This window comes from Phaenicophaeus curvirostris, chromosome 26 (assembly GCF_032191515.1).
Source record: "Phaenicophaeus curvirostris isolate KB17595 chromosome 26, BPBGC_Pcur_1.0, whole genome shotgun sequence".
Taxonomy (NCBI): Eukaryota; Metazoa; Chordata; class Aves; order Cuculiformes; family Cuculidae; genus Phaenicophaeus; species Phaenicophaeus curvirostris.
Genome location: NC_091417.1, coordinates 1,370,221 through 1,388,172, shown reverse-complemented (window position 1 = coordinate 1,388,172; position 17,952 = coordinate 1,370,221).

The window sequence follows — 17,952 nt, the reverse complement described above, 5'->3', positions numbered from 1 at the left end:
CCTCATAAAAAGCATCAATCGCTGCCTGACTGTATTAGTGAAAATAAATTACAGGATTTTATCTCTCTGCCATGATTATGGGCAAAACCACATAAAAGAGACACTTGGAAGTTGCTTTTTTGTGTAAATTGTTACAGAGGGTGCCGATGCTGTTTGGCTTCTTCAAACTGCTCTGAATTGCATATAATTAAGAGATTTGAAACCCTTCAGTGACTGAGGGATAAAAATGTCCCTTTTGCAAGCCCTGAAACACCCGTCTGAGCCATTTTTGTGCAGGTGAGAAGAAACCCAACTTCCAGCACCTGAAGGGGGGCTACAAGAAAGGCAGGGAGTGATAGGATGAGGGGGAGAGGCTTTAAATTGGAAGGGGAAGATTTAGTCTAGAAATAAGGACAAAATTCTTCGCAGTGAAGGTGGTGAGGCACAGGAACAGGTTACCTAGAGAAGTTTTGGCTGTCGTGTCCCTGGAGGTGTTCGAGGCAAGGTTGGATGGGATCTAGTGGGAGGTGTCCTTGCACACGGCTGGGGGTTGGAATTAGATGATCTGTAAGGTTCCTTCTAAGTCAAACTGTTCTATGATTCTGTATTGCTGGGAGGTGCCCATTTAAGGGGCTGAGCTCACTAATACATGAGAAACCAGCTTCTCTTTTTTCTTCTCTTTTTTCCACTGTTCACAGATCATCTTGTTTCTCTTTTTCCCCCCTTCACTATAACTTTGGATTTTCCATCTGCATAAAACAGCGATCCCTTTTTAAGCGCTGCCAGATGATATATGATGGCAATGAGTTCCAGAGGCCAAGTGTGTCATGCCGTTATGAGTTTCTCTAGGGGATTTTATTTAGCCATTTCAATCCCTCCCTTTCACTACGGAGCTTCTGAAGAGCATGTTCCTTCCTACGCTGTGGCAAGAAATGTAGCGATGAAGCTGCCCATCGGGAAGTCCTGCTCAAGGTGGTCTCAAGCACTTTGTCATCTATTGACGTGGCTTCAGCTACATCCAACCTCAGCTTTAAAACACCCATAATTAATGCCTTCGCTAAAGCCAAACAGTGTTCAGGAAGATTTATCATTTCTTCTCCTGTAATTACCTGTCAAAATTAAAATAATGGCCTCTTAGAAGGAGCGGTGGGTTTTTTTCTTTAATTAATTAAGTATGCAGCGTGTCATGCAAAATCAAGGTCAGGAAGATTGAGATGGAGATGACTGCTCCACTAGCACTGCTCTTCACACAGCCCAGCAGGTACCCTTGGGGGAGGAGTTGGGGGAGATGTTTGAGAACAGTGGAGAGGGTTTATTCAAGCATTCAGCTCCCAGTGGACATTAATGAGCTGAAACTGTATTTTATGTGTCTATTTTCCCTGTGCTGGAGGCCCATTAGCCTGTGCATCCTGGGCAAGGATGCTTAAAGGAGTCTACCATGGACCAGTCTGAGAAAACCAAGTCAAGACAAAGTTTGTTAGCCCTAAATTGTGGCTTTGGAGGTGGAACTGGATGGGCTTTGAGATCCCTTCCAACCCAAACCACTCTGTGATTTTAGCACCTTGTTGTTGATTGAGACCTCTGGATCCCTTTGCTTTAAGATGCTCTTCTCTGGGAAGCTGTCGAGCTGGCTCTGCAGGCTTATTTCCCTCTGATAACCGATTCTATTAGCATGAAGTATTGCTTTTCATGCTCCAGTGAAAAATGTTAGCTTTCTCCGTGAGAGGTATCTATTGGGTTAGGATTACACTGCCCATAAATAACGGAGACAGGCTCAATTCCAGGCACTTTCCCAGCCCATAATTGGAACACCATTATAAATTGTAAACATCTACTTTGTGCTATAAATGCACCTTTAAATGCGTCAGAGCGGGCAATGGCATGAATTGGCTGCCAGGAGGAGAGCAAGGAGCAGCGAGTCCTCTGTCACCAATTCTAGGTGCTGGAGAAGGGGCTGCAGACCTGCCCTGTGGGGGTCTTGAGGCAGATGGTCAAAATGAGTGAATTTTCTTCACAGAGGTAGATTGTCTTGGTTTTTTAGTGCAGAGGAGCGATCCTGCTCTTGCATCTTGTCCTTGAAGCTTGGCTGTGGGCTTTGTCCCTTGCCCAAGTCCAACCAGAGTCACCCACTGCCTTCAGGCTTGGTCTCAGCACCTCCTTCCCCACCCCAGGCTGGGCACGTCTGACGCCTCTGGAAGGACCAGGCTGGATGTAGAGAGTCTGCAGGAAATGTGGACTTTAAACTGGAAAAGTAAATCAAAGATCTTCTGAGCAACCTTCTCCTGCAGTTTGTTGTTGGATTTGTTTTGTTTGCTTGGTTCCCTGCGTGTGTTTTCATCCTGCTGAAATGCCAACTTTCAATCAAACACAAAAGACATTTGATTTACATTTTTGAGCCATCCTTGCCTTTCCCTTAAACTCTTTTCTGGAGGTGTTCGAAGGGTTTGATAACGGCTTTGGTCTGGGGCACCAAAGCAGCTCTGATACCCTCTGACTTCTCACGCCTTCTTGGTCTAGGACCATGTTAGAACCTGCTGGCGTCCCGGTGTCTGCGGTGATGAGCTGGTATCTGCTCCCGCAGAGGAGAGCGGTGGCAGAGCCACTCAGCCAGCAAGTCTGAGTGCTGGCCACTGCTCATTTGCTTCTGCTGGTGTATTAGTATTGTTTATTAATTAGATAATACAGACAAGTTTATATGAATCTCATTTCAAATCCCAGCAAATTTGCTGGGCAAATATTAATAGTGAGAAACACCAAGAGGATAACAGAATCGCGAGCAGCTCAGGCTTATTAAGAACAAATCATGCTAGACAAACTTAATTACATTTTTGATAGAATTGCTAAATTAGGGGATGAAGCGAAGGCGGTAGACATTCATATATCTTGAATATAGTAAAGTGTTCGACTCGGCCAAGTGCAAATCACTAAAAAATGTCTTGTAAACTGGCAGGAACTCAACTATTGTCATGGAAAGAGTGGGATCATTGCTGGATCGTGCGGATAAAAGGAGGTGAGAGCATTGCAGCCCGCTGGCAGCTGCCTGTTTGTCCTCGTGCAGAAGTGCCTCGGTGAGCCGGGCTGTCCCTGTCGTGGTGGCTTCTCCTTCAGCCTACAAATGGGTCACAAGCACCCAAATGTGGTGAACCAGGGGGTGCAGGACCTGATACTGGTCTCTGGAGCTTCTCTTCCTCAAGCACCATCAGTTGCAAGCAGGGGAAGACCCTGGTGGATGTTAATAAGGATGCAGTGCCTTGTTGGCAGACCTGTTTTCCTCCTCACCCTGTGCACGAGCAGTTTGCTGCAGTTGGAGATGAGTGTGGGCTCAAGTCCCACCATCAACAAGAGAGACTTTCACTTCATACAACCACTGGGACTGCTAATGCTGTAACGCTAAATCGTGAGACCCCATCTGAAGTCCTGTGTCCAGTTCTGGAATCCCCAACAGAAGAAGGAGGTGGAACTGTTGGAACAGGTCTAGAGGAGACCACGAAGATGATTGGAGGGCTGAAGCACCTCTGCTACGAGGACAGGCTGAGAGAGTTGGGGTTGTTCAGCCTGGAGAAGAGAAGGCTCCAGGGAGACCTTAGAGCAGCTTCCAGCACTGAAAGGGGCTCCAGGAAAGCTGGGGAGGGGCTCTTGATCACAGGGTGCAGGGATAGGATGAGGAGGGGCAGTTTGAAGTGGAAAGAGGGGAGATTGAGATGAGATCTTAGGGAGAAATGTTTTGCTGTGAGGGTGGGGAGGCCCTGGCCCAGGCTGCCCAGAGCAGGGGTGGCTGCCCCATCCCTGGAGGGGTTCAAGGCCAGGTTGGATGGGGTTTGGAGCCCCTGATCTAGTGGGAGGTGTCCCTGCCCGTGGCAGGGGTGGGACTGGATGGGCTTTGAGGTCTCTTCCATCCAACCCATTCCATGATTTTGTGTTTCTGTGATAAACCAGGTTGTGAGGAAAGAAAAGCGTTTATGGTGAGGGGCTTTGTGATGTGTTGGCAGAGAGCTGGGCAGATCCAGGACCACCTGCCTGTGCAGCAGTTGGATTTTGCTCTGCTGCTCCTATTTTGTAGCTGAACATAACCCAGGTAAAATTGATTCACTGCCTGGAGCTTTGTAATGAAAATGAATGTCTTTGGTGCATAGCTGTTGTCTTCAGGGTGTGTAGAAACAAACAACCACAAAAATGGAGCGTTGTGTAAAATCAGGGTTATATATGCTTTGAATGTTAATGAGTTTTAAATTGTTTTGATTTATGAAGTGTTTCTTTACTGAATTTCCCTGATATTCATCACGATTAGTGCAACTTTGCTGGAAATCTGGATGAAGTTAACCTAAAGAAATGAGATGTCCACTGCTGGGCAGCTGGACATGGTTTTTACATACAGGGAGACGTTGTGGTTCAGTCACCAAGTGGCTCTGCAGAGAAGGGGTCACAGGGATGGGAACACACAGCTGGGGTCACAGCTCTGCGTTCTTACGGTTTCACTTACATCTCTCTCTGAGCAGAGGTTGTAGCAAGGTGGGTGCTGGTCTCTTCTTCCAGGTAACAAGTGACAGAACAAGAGGAAAGAGGGGAGATTTAGATTGGATATTACAAGAAATTTCTTTACAGAAAGAGTGATGAAGCCCTGGTAGAGGCTGCCCAGGGCAGTGGGGGAGGATCCATCCCTGGAAGGGTTCAAAAACGTGTAGATGTGGCACTTGGGGACATTCTATGATTCTGTGATATTTGAGCATTGATTTCTCTACAGTTATAATTGCTTGAGAAAACATTTCAGAGGGTCTCTCCTGTCCTTCACACTTCCTCAGCCAAGTCTCTTTAAAGCTAACAAGCTCCTTGCCGCAGCAACAAGGTGAAAATAGCAGGAGGAGGGGAGATTGAGCAGATCAATATTATTCCTCCATCTTTGCCATGGAGGGCAGGATGGGAGGGGTGGGTTTGTTGGTACATAGGAATCAGCTGCTCTTCTCTTCTTGCTTATGAGTGTTGTAACCTCACCAGCAGGAACCAGCGCCCTGCGGGAACGGAGAGGCAAAACATCAGTCTCAGCCTGCTGGGAGCACGACAAGATCTTGCCCTCTCCTATCTCTGTCGCTGGAGATAAAGAGATGGCAGAAAGCTGCTGTGAGCATCCTTACAGCAGGGAAGGGAAGGGCACAGTGATGGTCTTTTCTGACCAAAACCATTCTATGATTATCCCAGGCCCACCAGGAGCATCTCTTCCTATATAAGTCTCAGGATCTCTGTTATGCGCCTCCCAAACTTATTGGACAACTCCAGAAATGAAGATCTCTTCTCTTTATTACATCCTTTAGGGCTTCCTGAGAAACACCAGCTCTTGCAAACAAGGGAATCAATCCAAATTTCAAGTCTTTTCACGTTCTAATGGCTCTTTTAAAGACAAGAGTCTTTAGACAGAGACTTTCACAGCAAAGACTGATGCATTATCAGCTGTGCTGTCAGCCCTATAGGCAAGTGGGATGAGAACATCATGGGGAACTCACCGCTTGTATTTTCCTACACTGCTTTCCTTCTATTAAAGTACCAAATCTTTAGCACCGTGCTAATGAAATCCATTCGCTTCGCCTGCACTGTCCCCTAGTCTCTTGATAAATCACTTGATAGAGGAGTAAATGAAGCTGGCTGGTGATCAATTGATACCCAGCATCAATGCAACCGGTCAGCAGCACTTCTCTTCCCTGGGGTTACCAACGGAGATGAACGGAGCTGTCTTCACTTCTTCTCTCACCTAAAATCCCATAAAAAGTGGAAAACAAAGGAGTCTGTGCGGCTGAGCATCCCTCTGTGGTGGGAGGCGTCTGCAGAGATATAGGAGCTGCCTTCCACCTTGGAGCATGTTTGAGAGCAAAACCACTGCAGAGCAGGTCTGGAAGGGTGGGAGATGGTTTGGGGGGGTGGTTGGGTGAGTGCTTCATGCACAGCAGAGTAGCAGGATCCTGGACTGAGAAGAGCTACTCCTGAACTGAGAAACAGCTCTTCCACACCATTTGAAGAAACCCTTCTTCTTCACTATGAGGGTGGGGAGGCCCTGGCCCAGGTTGCCCAGGGGATATTTGTCTGCCCCATCCCTGGAGGGGTTCAAGGCCAGGTTGGATGGGCCTTGGAGCAACCAGATCCAGTGGGAGGTGTCCTTACCCTTGGCATGGAGTTGGAACTGGATGGGCTTTGAGGTCCATTCCAACCCAAACCATTCCATGATTCTGCGATCCTACAATTCCTGCTCTTAACGCAAGCACTGCCAGCTTTTCCTCACAACGCTTGGTGTTAGGAGAGCTTCTGAATATTCATCTGAAAGCCGGGCAGCTGCTGACTTGATGCTGTCTGCTTCCATTCTTCTACCCTTTTATTTCTGTCACCCCCCCCTCTTGCTCCTTCAGCTCTGCTGTTCCCCCTTGCTGGCTTGGCAGGGCTGAAAACCACAAACAATGACATTGTTCTGCAAGAACAATTGCTTTTCTAACTAAAATATCTGGGAAAGATCTCTGTTTGAATCTGAATGAGGATGCATTTTTTTATTCTTCTCTCTCTGAAAGGAATTAATAATTTAGGGGAGAAGAGAAACTTCTCAGTTTCCATTTGGGAGTCAGGAGGTGCGAGGTCTTGCAGGAGGTTTGAGTTCAGCTACAGTTGTGGCACAACCAGAGTAAATATTTGCACGAAACTTTCCTGCTGCCCTTGGACTGCGTGGTGAGATGCTCTCAGGTTGTGTATGGACCAGCACTGATCAATCTCCTGTGTTTCCAGTGATGTCCAATCTAAATCTTCCCACTTCCAATTTAAATCCATCCCCCCTCATCCTATCACTCCAGGCCCTTGTAGAAAGTCCCTCCCCAGCTTCCCCAGAGCCCCTCTCAGTACTGGAAGCTGCTCTAAGGTCTCCCCAGAGCCTGTGATTCTATGAGATATCAAATATAGGTTTGTAGCTCAGAGAAGGTGCCCCACCTGGGCAGGGGACAGCAGTCACGATGCTCTCCCAGAGCAATTCCTCAAAGGCTGGAGGAAGGTTTTTAAGCACTGGTGTGAAGAACACAGCCCCAGGTGTGCTTGCACGATGTCCTGCCATTTCTCACTTGCATGGAGGTCCATCTGTTTGTACCTGCAAACACAGAGCTCTAACCCCTCAACCTGCGGATTCCCATCAAGCAACAGATGTGAGAGCGATTGAGAGTAAATGAAATATGCGTATTTGTCAATAAACAGATGAAGATTAATCCTAGGCAGGGGGTTTGTGCTTCAGGCAAGGCTGGATCTGCATCCACGCATCAGTGTAGCTGTAAACGAGATAAGAGGCTTTATTTGTGCTGCTATAAAGTGAAGAAACACTGCAGAAACCAATAACAATAGGCAAAGCACCACTGCCATAGCGTCTTTGTTGGTTGGCCTTCAAGTTTGGGCTGTAGTTTGCAATGAAGAGGTGAAAAATGCAATAAATCCGTAAATCCAGGTGTCGTGCAGGTGAGGCTTAGGGAAAAGCAGAGTGTTACAAGAGGATGGTTCTGTAGGGAGGGGGTGATGAGGTGAGGGACCATCACTGCTTGGATGGGGGTGGAGGGAGCCCAAATGAAGTGGCCGAGGTCCCCATGGGGAAGTGAGGGGGAACGGGGAGGCGACTTGGGGAAAGGATGGGATTTTTGCATGTGGGAGTAGGGAAGGAGCCGTTGCTTCTACCACTCAGGCAAGCAAAGTGCTGGACTTGAGCCTCTGAAACAACAATTCTCTTTTCCTTTCTTTCTTTCTCCCCTAGCCCAGCAAAGGGCAGGTTTCCCCAGAGTGCTGCATGCTGCTGGCCCAGATTTGGGGTATAAACCCAGTCCTCATTGTAGCCTCCTGCTCAGAAGAGCTTCCCTGCCTTTGGAACGTGCCCTACCTGGTTTGCTTTAGCTGCTGCTGGGATATTCTTGTAGCTAGCCCAGGTGGCACCTGGCACCTGTGTGGTAATTAGGGCTGTTGGCTAATGGCTCTGCAGGCAGCTGTAGCCTCTAAGATCGTTAGCAGAGAAGATTTAGTTTAGACATTAGGAAGAAATTCTTCCTGGTGAGGGTGGGGAGGCCCTGGCTGCCCAGAGCAGGGGTGGCTGCCCCATCCCTGGAGGGGTTCAAGGCCAGGTTGGATGGGGCTGGGAGCCCCTGATCCAGTGGGAGGTGTCCCTGCCCATGGCACAGGAGCTGGATGGGCTTGGAGGTCCCTTCCAACCCAAACCATTCCGTGATTCTGTGTTGCAATGTGGGAACCACACCATGGCTGTGGTGAGCAAAACCCCATTTCACGTGGATGTTTCCAGCAATAAAATGTTGGAGTTGTGTCTCCAGAGTCACAGGGTTTCTTTCCTGCCCGTCCTCTGCTTGGGGCAACCCAGCCGTCTTCGTGACCACCCATGGCTCAAGTATCTGGATCCTCTTCCATTAGAAACTAGAGTGGTTTTTGAGTTTCTGATTAAACCTCTCCTGATGGGACTCCAGCCAAGTGGGGTGGAGGTGAGGGAGAAGTGCCTGCAGCTTCTGGTTGATTGAAATCAACCTCCTTCAGCGGAGAGAAGTTTTCCCTGAAGGTGCTTGTTCAGCATTTTTACTGGCGTCACATAAATGAAGGTGGGAAAAATGTTTAAAGTAGTAAAAAATAAGTGGGGAAAGGGTTGTTAGGCAGGACGGAGCTGAAGATGAGGCTTCGTTTAAGCAAGAACACAGGTGGAATGAAATTTCAGCTGCACTTTATGGGAAAAGCGGTAGCAAATAAACTCTGCAGATCGTCTTTATTTCATTTACTGCTTCCCCTGTAAATTGTGCTGTCAGTGTGTTGGGAAGAAGTGAGAAAACTGCAGGGGTTTTATAACCTCAGGAGAAGCGGTGGCTTTATAGTGGGTTTTAGCCCTGGGAAGAGCAGCTCCTCTCTCCTTCGGGGCACAGGGAAACATCTTGGTGCTCGCGAGTTCTTTGTGGCATCCTGGCTGCAAGTCCACAGCAAAGCCTTCCCAGAGCAGCAGGGAGACCTTCATTAACACACTGAGCTAATTACGCCTATAAACCTGAAGGAGGCCTATTGCAAAGCTGGGAAGCGGCTTTTTCCAAGGTCATGGAGTGACAGGATGAGGGGGAATGGCTTTAAACTGGAAGGGGGAAGATTTATATGAGACATAGGGAAGAAATTCTTCCCGCTGAGGTTGGGGAGGCCCTGGCCCAGGCTGCCCAGAGCAGGGGGTGGCCGCCCCATCCCTGGAGGGGTTCAAGGCCAGGTTGGATGGGGCTTGGAGCCCCTGATCCCGTGGGAGGTGTCCCTGCCCATGGCACGGGAACTGGATGGGCTTTGAGGTCCCTTCCAACCCAAACCATTCTGTGATTTTAGCACCTTGTTGTTGATTTAGACCTCTGAATTCCTGTGCTTCAGGATGCTCTTCTTTAGTAAGATGTCTAGTTAGCTCTGCAGGATTATTTCCCTCTGATAACCCAAACCACTCTATGATAAACAAGAGCCATTGATTTCGATCCCCACTGGAACCCCAGGTTTGAACTCAGCACAACCCCTGGAGCTGGTGTGACACAAGAGGACCCTACAGAAGGAGGTGAGGTGGTTGGGTGGAGCAAACATTGCTTTCCCATGTTTCTCTGTCGCTGAATTGCTGGTGATCGAGGCAGATTGCATTTCAAGTGGGATGAACGATAACGCCACTGGCAGGATCAGGCTGATCCATTAGCTCCTGCACTGCTTTGAGCTTCCTCCATCACACATGGGTCATAGCGAGCAAGTGCTGCCGCATGCTAATGAAACCTTCTGTCACTGCTGGGTGATAAAGTTCGTCCATTATTGGCTTGTTCTGCATTAGCCTCTTTGAATACGGAGTCATTTTGCAGCTCCTGTTGTTGAACTATTTAAGAACAGGAGATTCATATCTGTTTGTGTGAGAAACAAAGCGCTCTGTCCTTAATCAGATGAAAATAGAAGCGAGCAGCAGCTTCTCCCATCGCTTGAGAGGCGCATACGTGGGTTTTCCCTCACTTTATTTGGGTTTATGGCTGTGTTTCTGCACTGGGCACAGAGGATGGAGCGCAGGTTTGTAAAGTGCCTTTGGACCCACTCGGTGGTGGTGGCTTCCCCCCCTGCCCCAATTTTCCTCTAGAAATGGAGCATAATTCTTGCAATTTTGCCAGCTTTTCCCCAATTTTCCATTGACCTGGGATGCTGCCTCTCTGAGCCTGACAGCAGCGGGTACGTCTGCAGTTAATGATTCCAACTGCATGGTGGGAGGCAGCTGCCAGACGTTTACTCAGCTCAAAATGCCTTCAGAAAGCAAACAGCCCTGTCCACGCAGCGACTCTGGTGGCCAAACCCAAGCACATCCAAGCAAGCTGCGTGGCTCTTGACAGGTAAATCACTCAGGATTACTCCAAATGTCACCACTAAGAGCTCCTGGGCCTGGGATATTTATTTACTAATCAAAACAAGAGAAGGGAAAATGCACTCTGGCTGGATTTAAAAGCAAGCCAGACTTTAAAAAGAGCTTTAATAGTGTAATTGCTAATTGGTGATGAACACAAAAGGGCTGGGGAAGGCAGACTTCTCACCACTCATAAAATGTGCTGCTCCACATTGGGAAAGTATGGGGTGGTTTTTTTCCGCAAGGTTTTATTTATATTATCATTTGGTCATTAATGAGAGAAATAGCATGGGGACCATAGAATTACAGAATCCATTGGAGTAGTTTAGAATCTATGGAATTCCATCTATGGAATGGGTTGGGTTGGAAGGGACCTCAAAGCCCATCCAGTCCCACCCCTGCCAGTGGATCGGGGGCTCCAAGCCCCATCCAACCTGGCCTTGAACCCCTCCCGGGATGGGGCAGCCACCCCTGCTCTGGGCAACCTGGGCCAGGGCCTCCCCACCCTCACAGGAAAACATTTCTTCCTAAGATCTCCTCTCAATCTCCTCTATCTGCAAGGAAGAGCTGGATGGTGGTTCAGCTTGCTTGGAAGTCACTGCTGCTGGGAGATGAGCTCTGGGAGGAGAGGTAAAGGGCAGTGTTGGGGTCTCCACATTCTCTCTTTACAAGAAGCTTTCTCTTGCTGGTGCTGCTGGGTGCCTAGGAAGCATTCCAAGAAGTTAATTAGTTTTCTCTCATCAGCAGCCACAGCACCAGCAAACAGTCTGGAGCTCCCTCCTAAGTTACGGTGATAGTTACTTTGTCTTAGCAAAAATGAAATGTCAAGTGGCGGCAGAGAAAAATATGCTTTTAATGCTGAGCAGCAACTGGGTTTGCAAAGCGCTGGGCTCTGGAGGTAATGGGGAGGGCTGGAAGCAAGGCAGCTAGGACCACATAAGATTAATTCAGACTCCAAATGAGGCTTCATACATGATGTGTCGCGCTATACATCACTGTCACGCAGACAGCAGGAGATTCGGCTCGGAGCTCACTTTGCTCCTGGACCCGCTTCACCCCAGCGGGTGCTGCTGGGTGCAGGGGTGGGGTGTCACGGGGGTTGGTTGCCCACCCTTGCTGTCTTTTTGGTAGGGATCTGGGCAGGCTGGGTCAGTGGGCTGAGACCAGTGGGTTAAGGTTCAACCAGGCCAAATGATGAGTTGTGCTTTTGAGTCACAACAACCCTGTGCAGCTCCAGGCTTCGGGAAGAGTGGCTGGAAAGGTACCTGACAGAGAAAGACCTTGAGATGTTGGTCAAGAACAGCTGAATATGAGCCAGCAGTGGCCCAGGTGGCCAAGAAGGCCAACAGAATCCTGACTGGAGGGGCTGGAGGATAAGTCTTAAGAGAGGAGGCTGAGGGACCTTGGGTTGTTTAGCCTGGAAAAGAGGAGGCTGAGGGGAGACTTCATCACGCTCTACAACTGCCTGACAGGAGGTTGTGAAGAGGTGGGTGCTGGTCTCTTCTCCCAAGTAACAAGTAATGGGATGAGAGGAGACGGCCTCAAGTTGCACCAGGGCAGGTTTAGATTGGAAATCAGGAAAGCTTTCTTCACTGGAAGGGTTCTCAGGTGCTGGCAGAGGCTGCCCAGGGAGGTGGTGGAGTCCCCATGCCTGGAGATGTTTAAAAAATGGGCAGATGAAGTGCTCAGGGATGATTTATTAGTGGCCAGGTACAGTTGGAGTTGATGATCTCAAAGGTCTTTTCCAACCTGGTGATTGTATGAGTCTATAAAATGCAGGAGGTGAAGGGTACAAAGCATAGAGCTCAGGCACGTTCTACCTACATGGACCCAGAACAGTGGGTCTCACTGGGAGAGAACCCTGCGGGAGACCACAGCCACTGTGTGTTGTCCCATATTGTCCTAGCTGAGGGCATCATGTCATGACACACAAATCCTGCTGTAGTAAACACTCACCTGCCTCTCCCCAGAAACTGGGTCTGGGCTCGTGTGTAATCTTCAGAGAAATAAGGACTCTCCTTCCTCAATGACTTATTTGTAAGGGATAATTCAGGCAGCCGTGGCCTTGGTGTTTTCTCTCCTTTCTGAATCATCAGGCTGGCATTGGAAGTGCCATATTTTCATTAAAGTTTAATTTCCCTGAAGAGTGAAATATTAATGAGAATAGGCTTAATACTGTCAATAGGAAACAGACCCAAACAGATAATTTGCTAATATAATGACTTGGGATTTTATCTATTCCAAGCCGCACGATTGCTCTTCTGCAATGATATGGTGCAGGTAATAACTGTTGTTGCCTCTGTTCAATGAGAAAACTTAATGAGTTTAGAGCTAAATCACCACTTTGCACATTTGCATCCCCTTGCACCCATGACTAATTCCACAGCTCCTGCTCCCCTGCCCTCTGTGAGCTGCATCTTCCGCCCTTGGCTGGTGGGGGGACACCAGCCCTGCTCTTCCTCAGGCTGCAGAAAAGCTGAAACAAATTTGGGGCTGAGATTCGGGACTTCGGATCCACAAGCATCCCCCCTCAATGACTCCGCTGTGGCCAAAGATCCTCAGGTACATTTGAGGCTCTGCACCCTGGAGAAGCCCACGTTCCTCGTCATGGCTGGGTGCTGTGCAGCTCTCTGGGACCCCCAAATCATAGAGTCAGGGAATGGTTTGGGTTAGAAGAGACATCAAAGCCCATCCATTTCCATCCCTGCCATGGGCAGGGACACCTCCCACTAGATCAGGGGCTCCAAGCCCCATCCAACCCGGCCCTGAACCCCTCCAGGGATGGGGCAGCCACCCCTGCTCTGGGCAACCTGGGCCAGGGCCTCCCCACCCTCACCAGGAAGAATTTCTTCCTAATGTCCAATCTAAATCTTTCCCCTTACAATTTACAGCCATTCCCCCTCCTTTTATCACTCCAGGCCCTTGGAAAAGTCCCTCTCCAGCATTCCTGGAGCCCCTTTTAGCGCTGGAAGCTGCTCTAAGGTCTCCCTGGAGCCTTTCGTTCTCCAGGCTGAACAACCCCAACTCTCTCAGCCTGTCCTCGTAGTCTGTATTGAAATCACAGATTGACCTGATCCAGGTGTAGGACCTTGCCCTTGGCCTTGTAGAACCTCATGAGGTTCTCACAGCCCCACTTCTCCAGCCTTTCCAGGTCCCTGTGGATGACATCCCATCCTTCCCGTGTGGTAACTACACCACTCAGCTTGGTGTCATCTACAAACCTGAGGATGCACTCAATCTCGCTGTCTATATCATTGATGAAGATATTAAACAGCGCTGACTATAGCATGGAATGGTTTGGGTTGGAAGGGACCTTAAGAGAAAGAACTGCTCATTTTTGTGGGCTTCATCAGCAGACCGTGCAGGGGATGCTCTCCCTCCTGCGAACCGTGATGTCTCCATCTCTCTGCACCCTGTTCCTCTTGTCAGCTACAAGGAAGTTTATCTGGTGCGCTGGCTTTCGTTCCTGATGTGTTTGCCAGCACCTGGGGCATCCAGCCAATTCAATAACAACACTAATAGTAGCAGTAACAGAGTCACTTCCAGACCACGTTTCCCCTTGGAGGTCAGGATGAGTATTTACACCCCCTCTCCACCAGGTCTGTGAATTCAAAGCTTCATAATTTCCCCGTTACGGGGCTTTTCTGAGTGGCTTCACGCAGCTGTCCCTAGTAAATAAAACCCTGTGTTTTTGGTGTTTGGAAAGGAATGCAGCTCTAGCTGGTTTTGGAACCGAGCATATGGGCTGTGTTTGAGTGCTGGGAATGTGTTTGCTTGTGATTTAATAATGCTGCGAGTCACGACTGTACCTTCCTCCCAATTACTACCCTTGCATCTCTTTGTTGTTGAGTGGATGTTCTGCAAACTCTGTTTTCCTAGTAAAATCAATTACGTTCCACCCTTTATTATCTGCCAGGTCTCCTGTCATCCCTTCTTGCCAAGAAAACCTTCACAACAGCTCACGCGTGCACTGTGGTCGTGATACCGAAGGCAGCCAAGCCAGGAGGTGGGTAGCGTGGCCGGGTTGGGGCTGGGAGATCTGGCGTCTTGCAAAGCTTGTTCCCTGCCCCACGTTCCTTGGCTGGAGCAGCCCCTGGAGTATGAGATGCTCCACAGTAAGGGATGCTGACTTAGGACACGGCGGAATGGCTTTAAATTGGAAGGGGGAAGATTTAGATTGGACATTAGGAAGAAATTCTTCCCAATGAGAGTGTGGAGGCCCTGGCCCAGGTTGCCCAGAGCAGGGGTGGCTGCCCCATCCCTGGAGGGGTTCAAGGCCAGGTTGGATGGGGCTTGGAGCCCCTGATCCAGTGGGAGGTGTCCCTGCCCAGTGCAGGGGTGGGACTGGATGGGTGTTGAGGTCCCTTCCAACTCAAAGCAATCTATGATCATATCATTATTCCGATGTTTAACTGGAAGGAGTTAAACATCCCGATGTTTAACTGTTTTGGGGGCCACAGGAGGTGTGGGGCTGTCGGCAAGTGGCCAGCTGGCTTCCCCACAGCAGTAGGGCCAAGGCCACAGGGGTGCATCTGGGTGGAGAACCTGGAACACTGGAGGCTGTGTGTGAGCAAGGGCTCCTTTTGCTTTGGAAAAATCATCTGAGTGCAGGAAAGCGCAAATCTAGTGTTTGAAGGCAGGGAAGTTTTTCATTTCTAAATCAAATTTGATGCAAGAACAACAAAGCTAAATAGTTCAAAAAGTTGCAGCTACAGGCTGGAGAAGGAGATGACGCCTTTCTTGGAGGAATGTACTTAAAAAGACAAGAAAGTGGAGAAGAAACAGTTCCTTTTATTTAACTCCAAGAGCATCCTTTTGGTCTTGGGATAGAAGAAAACATATTTTTGTATGTTGAAAGATGTGAGAAATGTTTCTGGCTCTGTGTGGTGGAACTATAACCCTTCATCCCTTCCAAAAGGAAGCTGGTCCTACACTGGGGCTTGGAGTGATGCAGAGATGTGGGGGCGAGGGCAGAGCTGCCATTTTAGACTGAATCGTTGAACAAAACAGACTCATAGAATCAATCACAGAATGATTTAGTTCAGAAGGAACCTTAAAGCCCATCCAGTCCCACCCCTGCCATGGGCAGGGACACCTCCCACTGGATCAGGGGCTCCAAGCCCCATCCAACCTGGCCTTGAACCCCTCCAGGGATGGGGCAGCCACCCCTGCTCTGGGCAACCTGGGCCAGGGCCTCCCAGCCTCACAGGAGAACATTTCTCCCTAAGATCTCATCTCAATCTCCCCTCTTGCAGCTGAAAACTGCTCCCTCTCGTCCTATCCCTGCCCTCCCTGATCAAGAGCTCTCTCAGAGCAGAGGTGTCCAGCCCTTGGGTCACCTCCATGGCCTCCTCTGGACTCGCTCTAACAGAACGTTTTCTACCAGGACCAGTAGGAGGGGGAATGGAAATGTTTTATTCAGAGTGACTGATCAAATGTGTCAGAGAAAAGCAGATGTTTTGGGCAGACATTTGCATGTAATCAAACCCTCCGTGGTTTTTTTTTTTGATTGAAAAAATTGGCAGTGGCAAATTTCCAGCCAACACCCTGCAATCAAGGATGAAAAAAAGCTTATTAATGAGGAAAGTGGTTAAAAGAGAACCTGGGAGAGGCCTGGCTGTGTTCCCCCTTCCTGACTTGCATCAGGTTCACACACCTGGACCTTCCCAAGCTGAGGTTTGTGGTGCCTTTGCACACCAGGCACATCCCTTCCTCTGGGCCCCCTGGATTTGTGGTCGTGGTCCCCTGAGATCTCAGGGATTGTGTTTCCTGTCCCTCCAGCATCCCATGGCAAGGCTCGTGCAACGTGTCCTTATGACATGTGGAGCCAGTGTTTGATCCATAACCACCCAAAAGTGTATTTTTAAAGCTACACGTTGCGTCTTTCTGGTGCTGATGGTGGGTGGCTGCATGCCCTACCTGCTCCTTTCACCTTTCTGCTGGTGGGGAACAGCCTCACGCAGGGACTGGTGGGTCCCCAGGGAGATGGGAGCCTGGGGATCAGGGGGATGAGCTGGGGCCGGGGCAGAGGGGATTTTCAGCATCTCTCCTGGGGAGCTCACTTTGCCCCACGGGGATGTTTTGCGCCGCAGCCCAGCTAAGGGATCCCATTGCTTTTGGCTGACTTAAGCTCTGTTTTATTGGACTTGCAGCAGCCTCCAAGCCAGAGATAAAACACGTCCTTCGTGTCTGTAAGAGGGTAAATTATTGGCATACTTAATAAGCCCAACCTATCATTAGCCATAATTCATGCTGGTGACAGAGACACAGCTGTTCCTGGAAAGCAGAGTGACTCTGAATTTCAGATTTCTAAGAGCCAGGCTCCTGCTGCAGCTCTGGAGCAGTGACAGAGATGTCACCGCAAACCATCCCTTGCCCTGGAGATCACTGTCCCAGGGCTTTGCACAATGTTCAAGCTCTGTCTGGGTTGGGAGGAAGGGGAGTCTGTCTTGGTCCAGAGCTTGAGCTGAGAGTCCACCTCGCCAGCAGCACAAGCCTGGGAGCATCTCTTCTCCAAGTGCATGAAACATCACTTTGAGGGGAAAAAGAATTAGAGAGCCACTTAGAGCATCTCCAATCTGCGTGGCTGGTGAAGTGCTGTTCCTTGAGCTCAGGGAGGGGGTATTAGTTGCGCCTTATTGCCTTTAAATCCTACAGCAGCAGAAGTCTCTTCCATTTGCTATTTTAAATAAGAATCAGCCTGATGGAGTGTTCCCAGCATAGTCTATTGGCTTCCCTGTTTCCCAGCCAGCCTGTAAAGGATTAAGCTTTCATCTTGCCTCTTCCCCTGTTTGTATAGAGCAGCTCTGCCTCCCACATCCCCTGTTTATAAAGAGCTGTTTTCATGCAGGGCCCTGTAGAAAGGTGAAGGGGGCAGGAGCAAGGCCAGGCTTGCTCCCTCCCAGTGCTCCTTCTTCCTCCTGCATGCATGAAGAAGGCTCTGAGCATGGGGAAGCCTCGCTCCCGTGCCCAGAGATCTTGCAGCAGGCTTTGCTGTTCAGTTCCTCCCACTGTCTTGGTTGCACGTGGGCTGGGTGATGCGCCCGCAAGGGCTGGACTGGTGGGAGGAAGATCTCTGATCCCTGGCTCTGGAAGAAACAGGGAAAAGCAAATAAGAAAGGATAAGAGAGCAGGATGACCAGATGCAACCAGGATGGTTTCAGCAGCTGAAGCCCTTTGTGCAGAAAAAGCCTTTGGCCTCTGGGCTGCCCCATCCTCTTAATTGGGACTGAGGTGCTGTGGCATCCAGTGCTGTGACCCCTGAGAGCTTTCCCAGTTCCCAAGCACCAAGAAAACCTTCACTTTCGCCTCTCTGAGGTTTTCAGCCTTGTCTTGGCATTGAATCTGGTGGGGCTTTTGCATGCTTGGATGCAGTGCTCTCAATCCTGCTTCCCTACTTAAATTATTGATGGAGATCGACAGCCTCTGTTCCAGCTTAACAACTTCTTTTTCTTTGCTGGGCTTTTATTACCAGGATCAATCAAATCCTACCCTGACGGTCTAAAAATGTGTTTCCTTCTCCTTCTCGTCGTTATTTGCTTGTTTATTATTGGGAGAGACAAGTTTTGGCTTCGGGAAATTTTGTTAGCAGT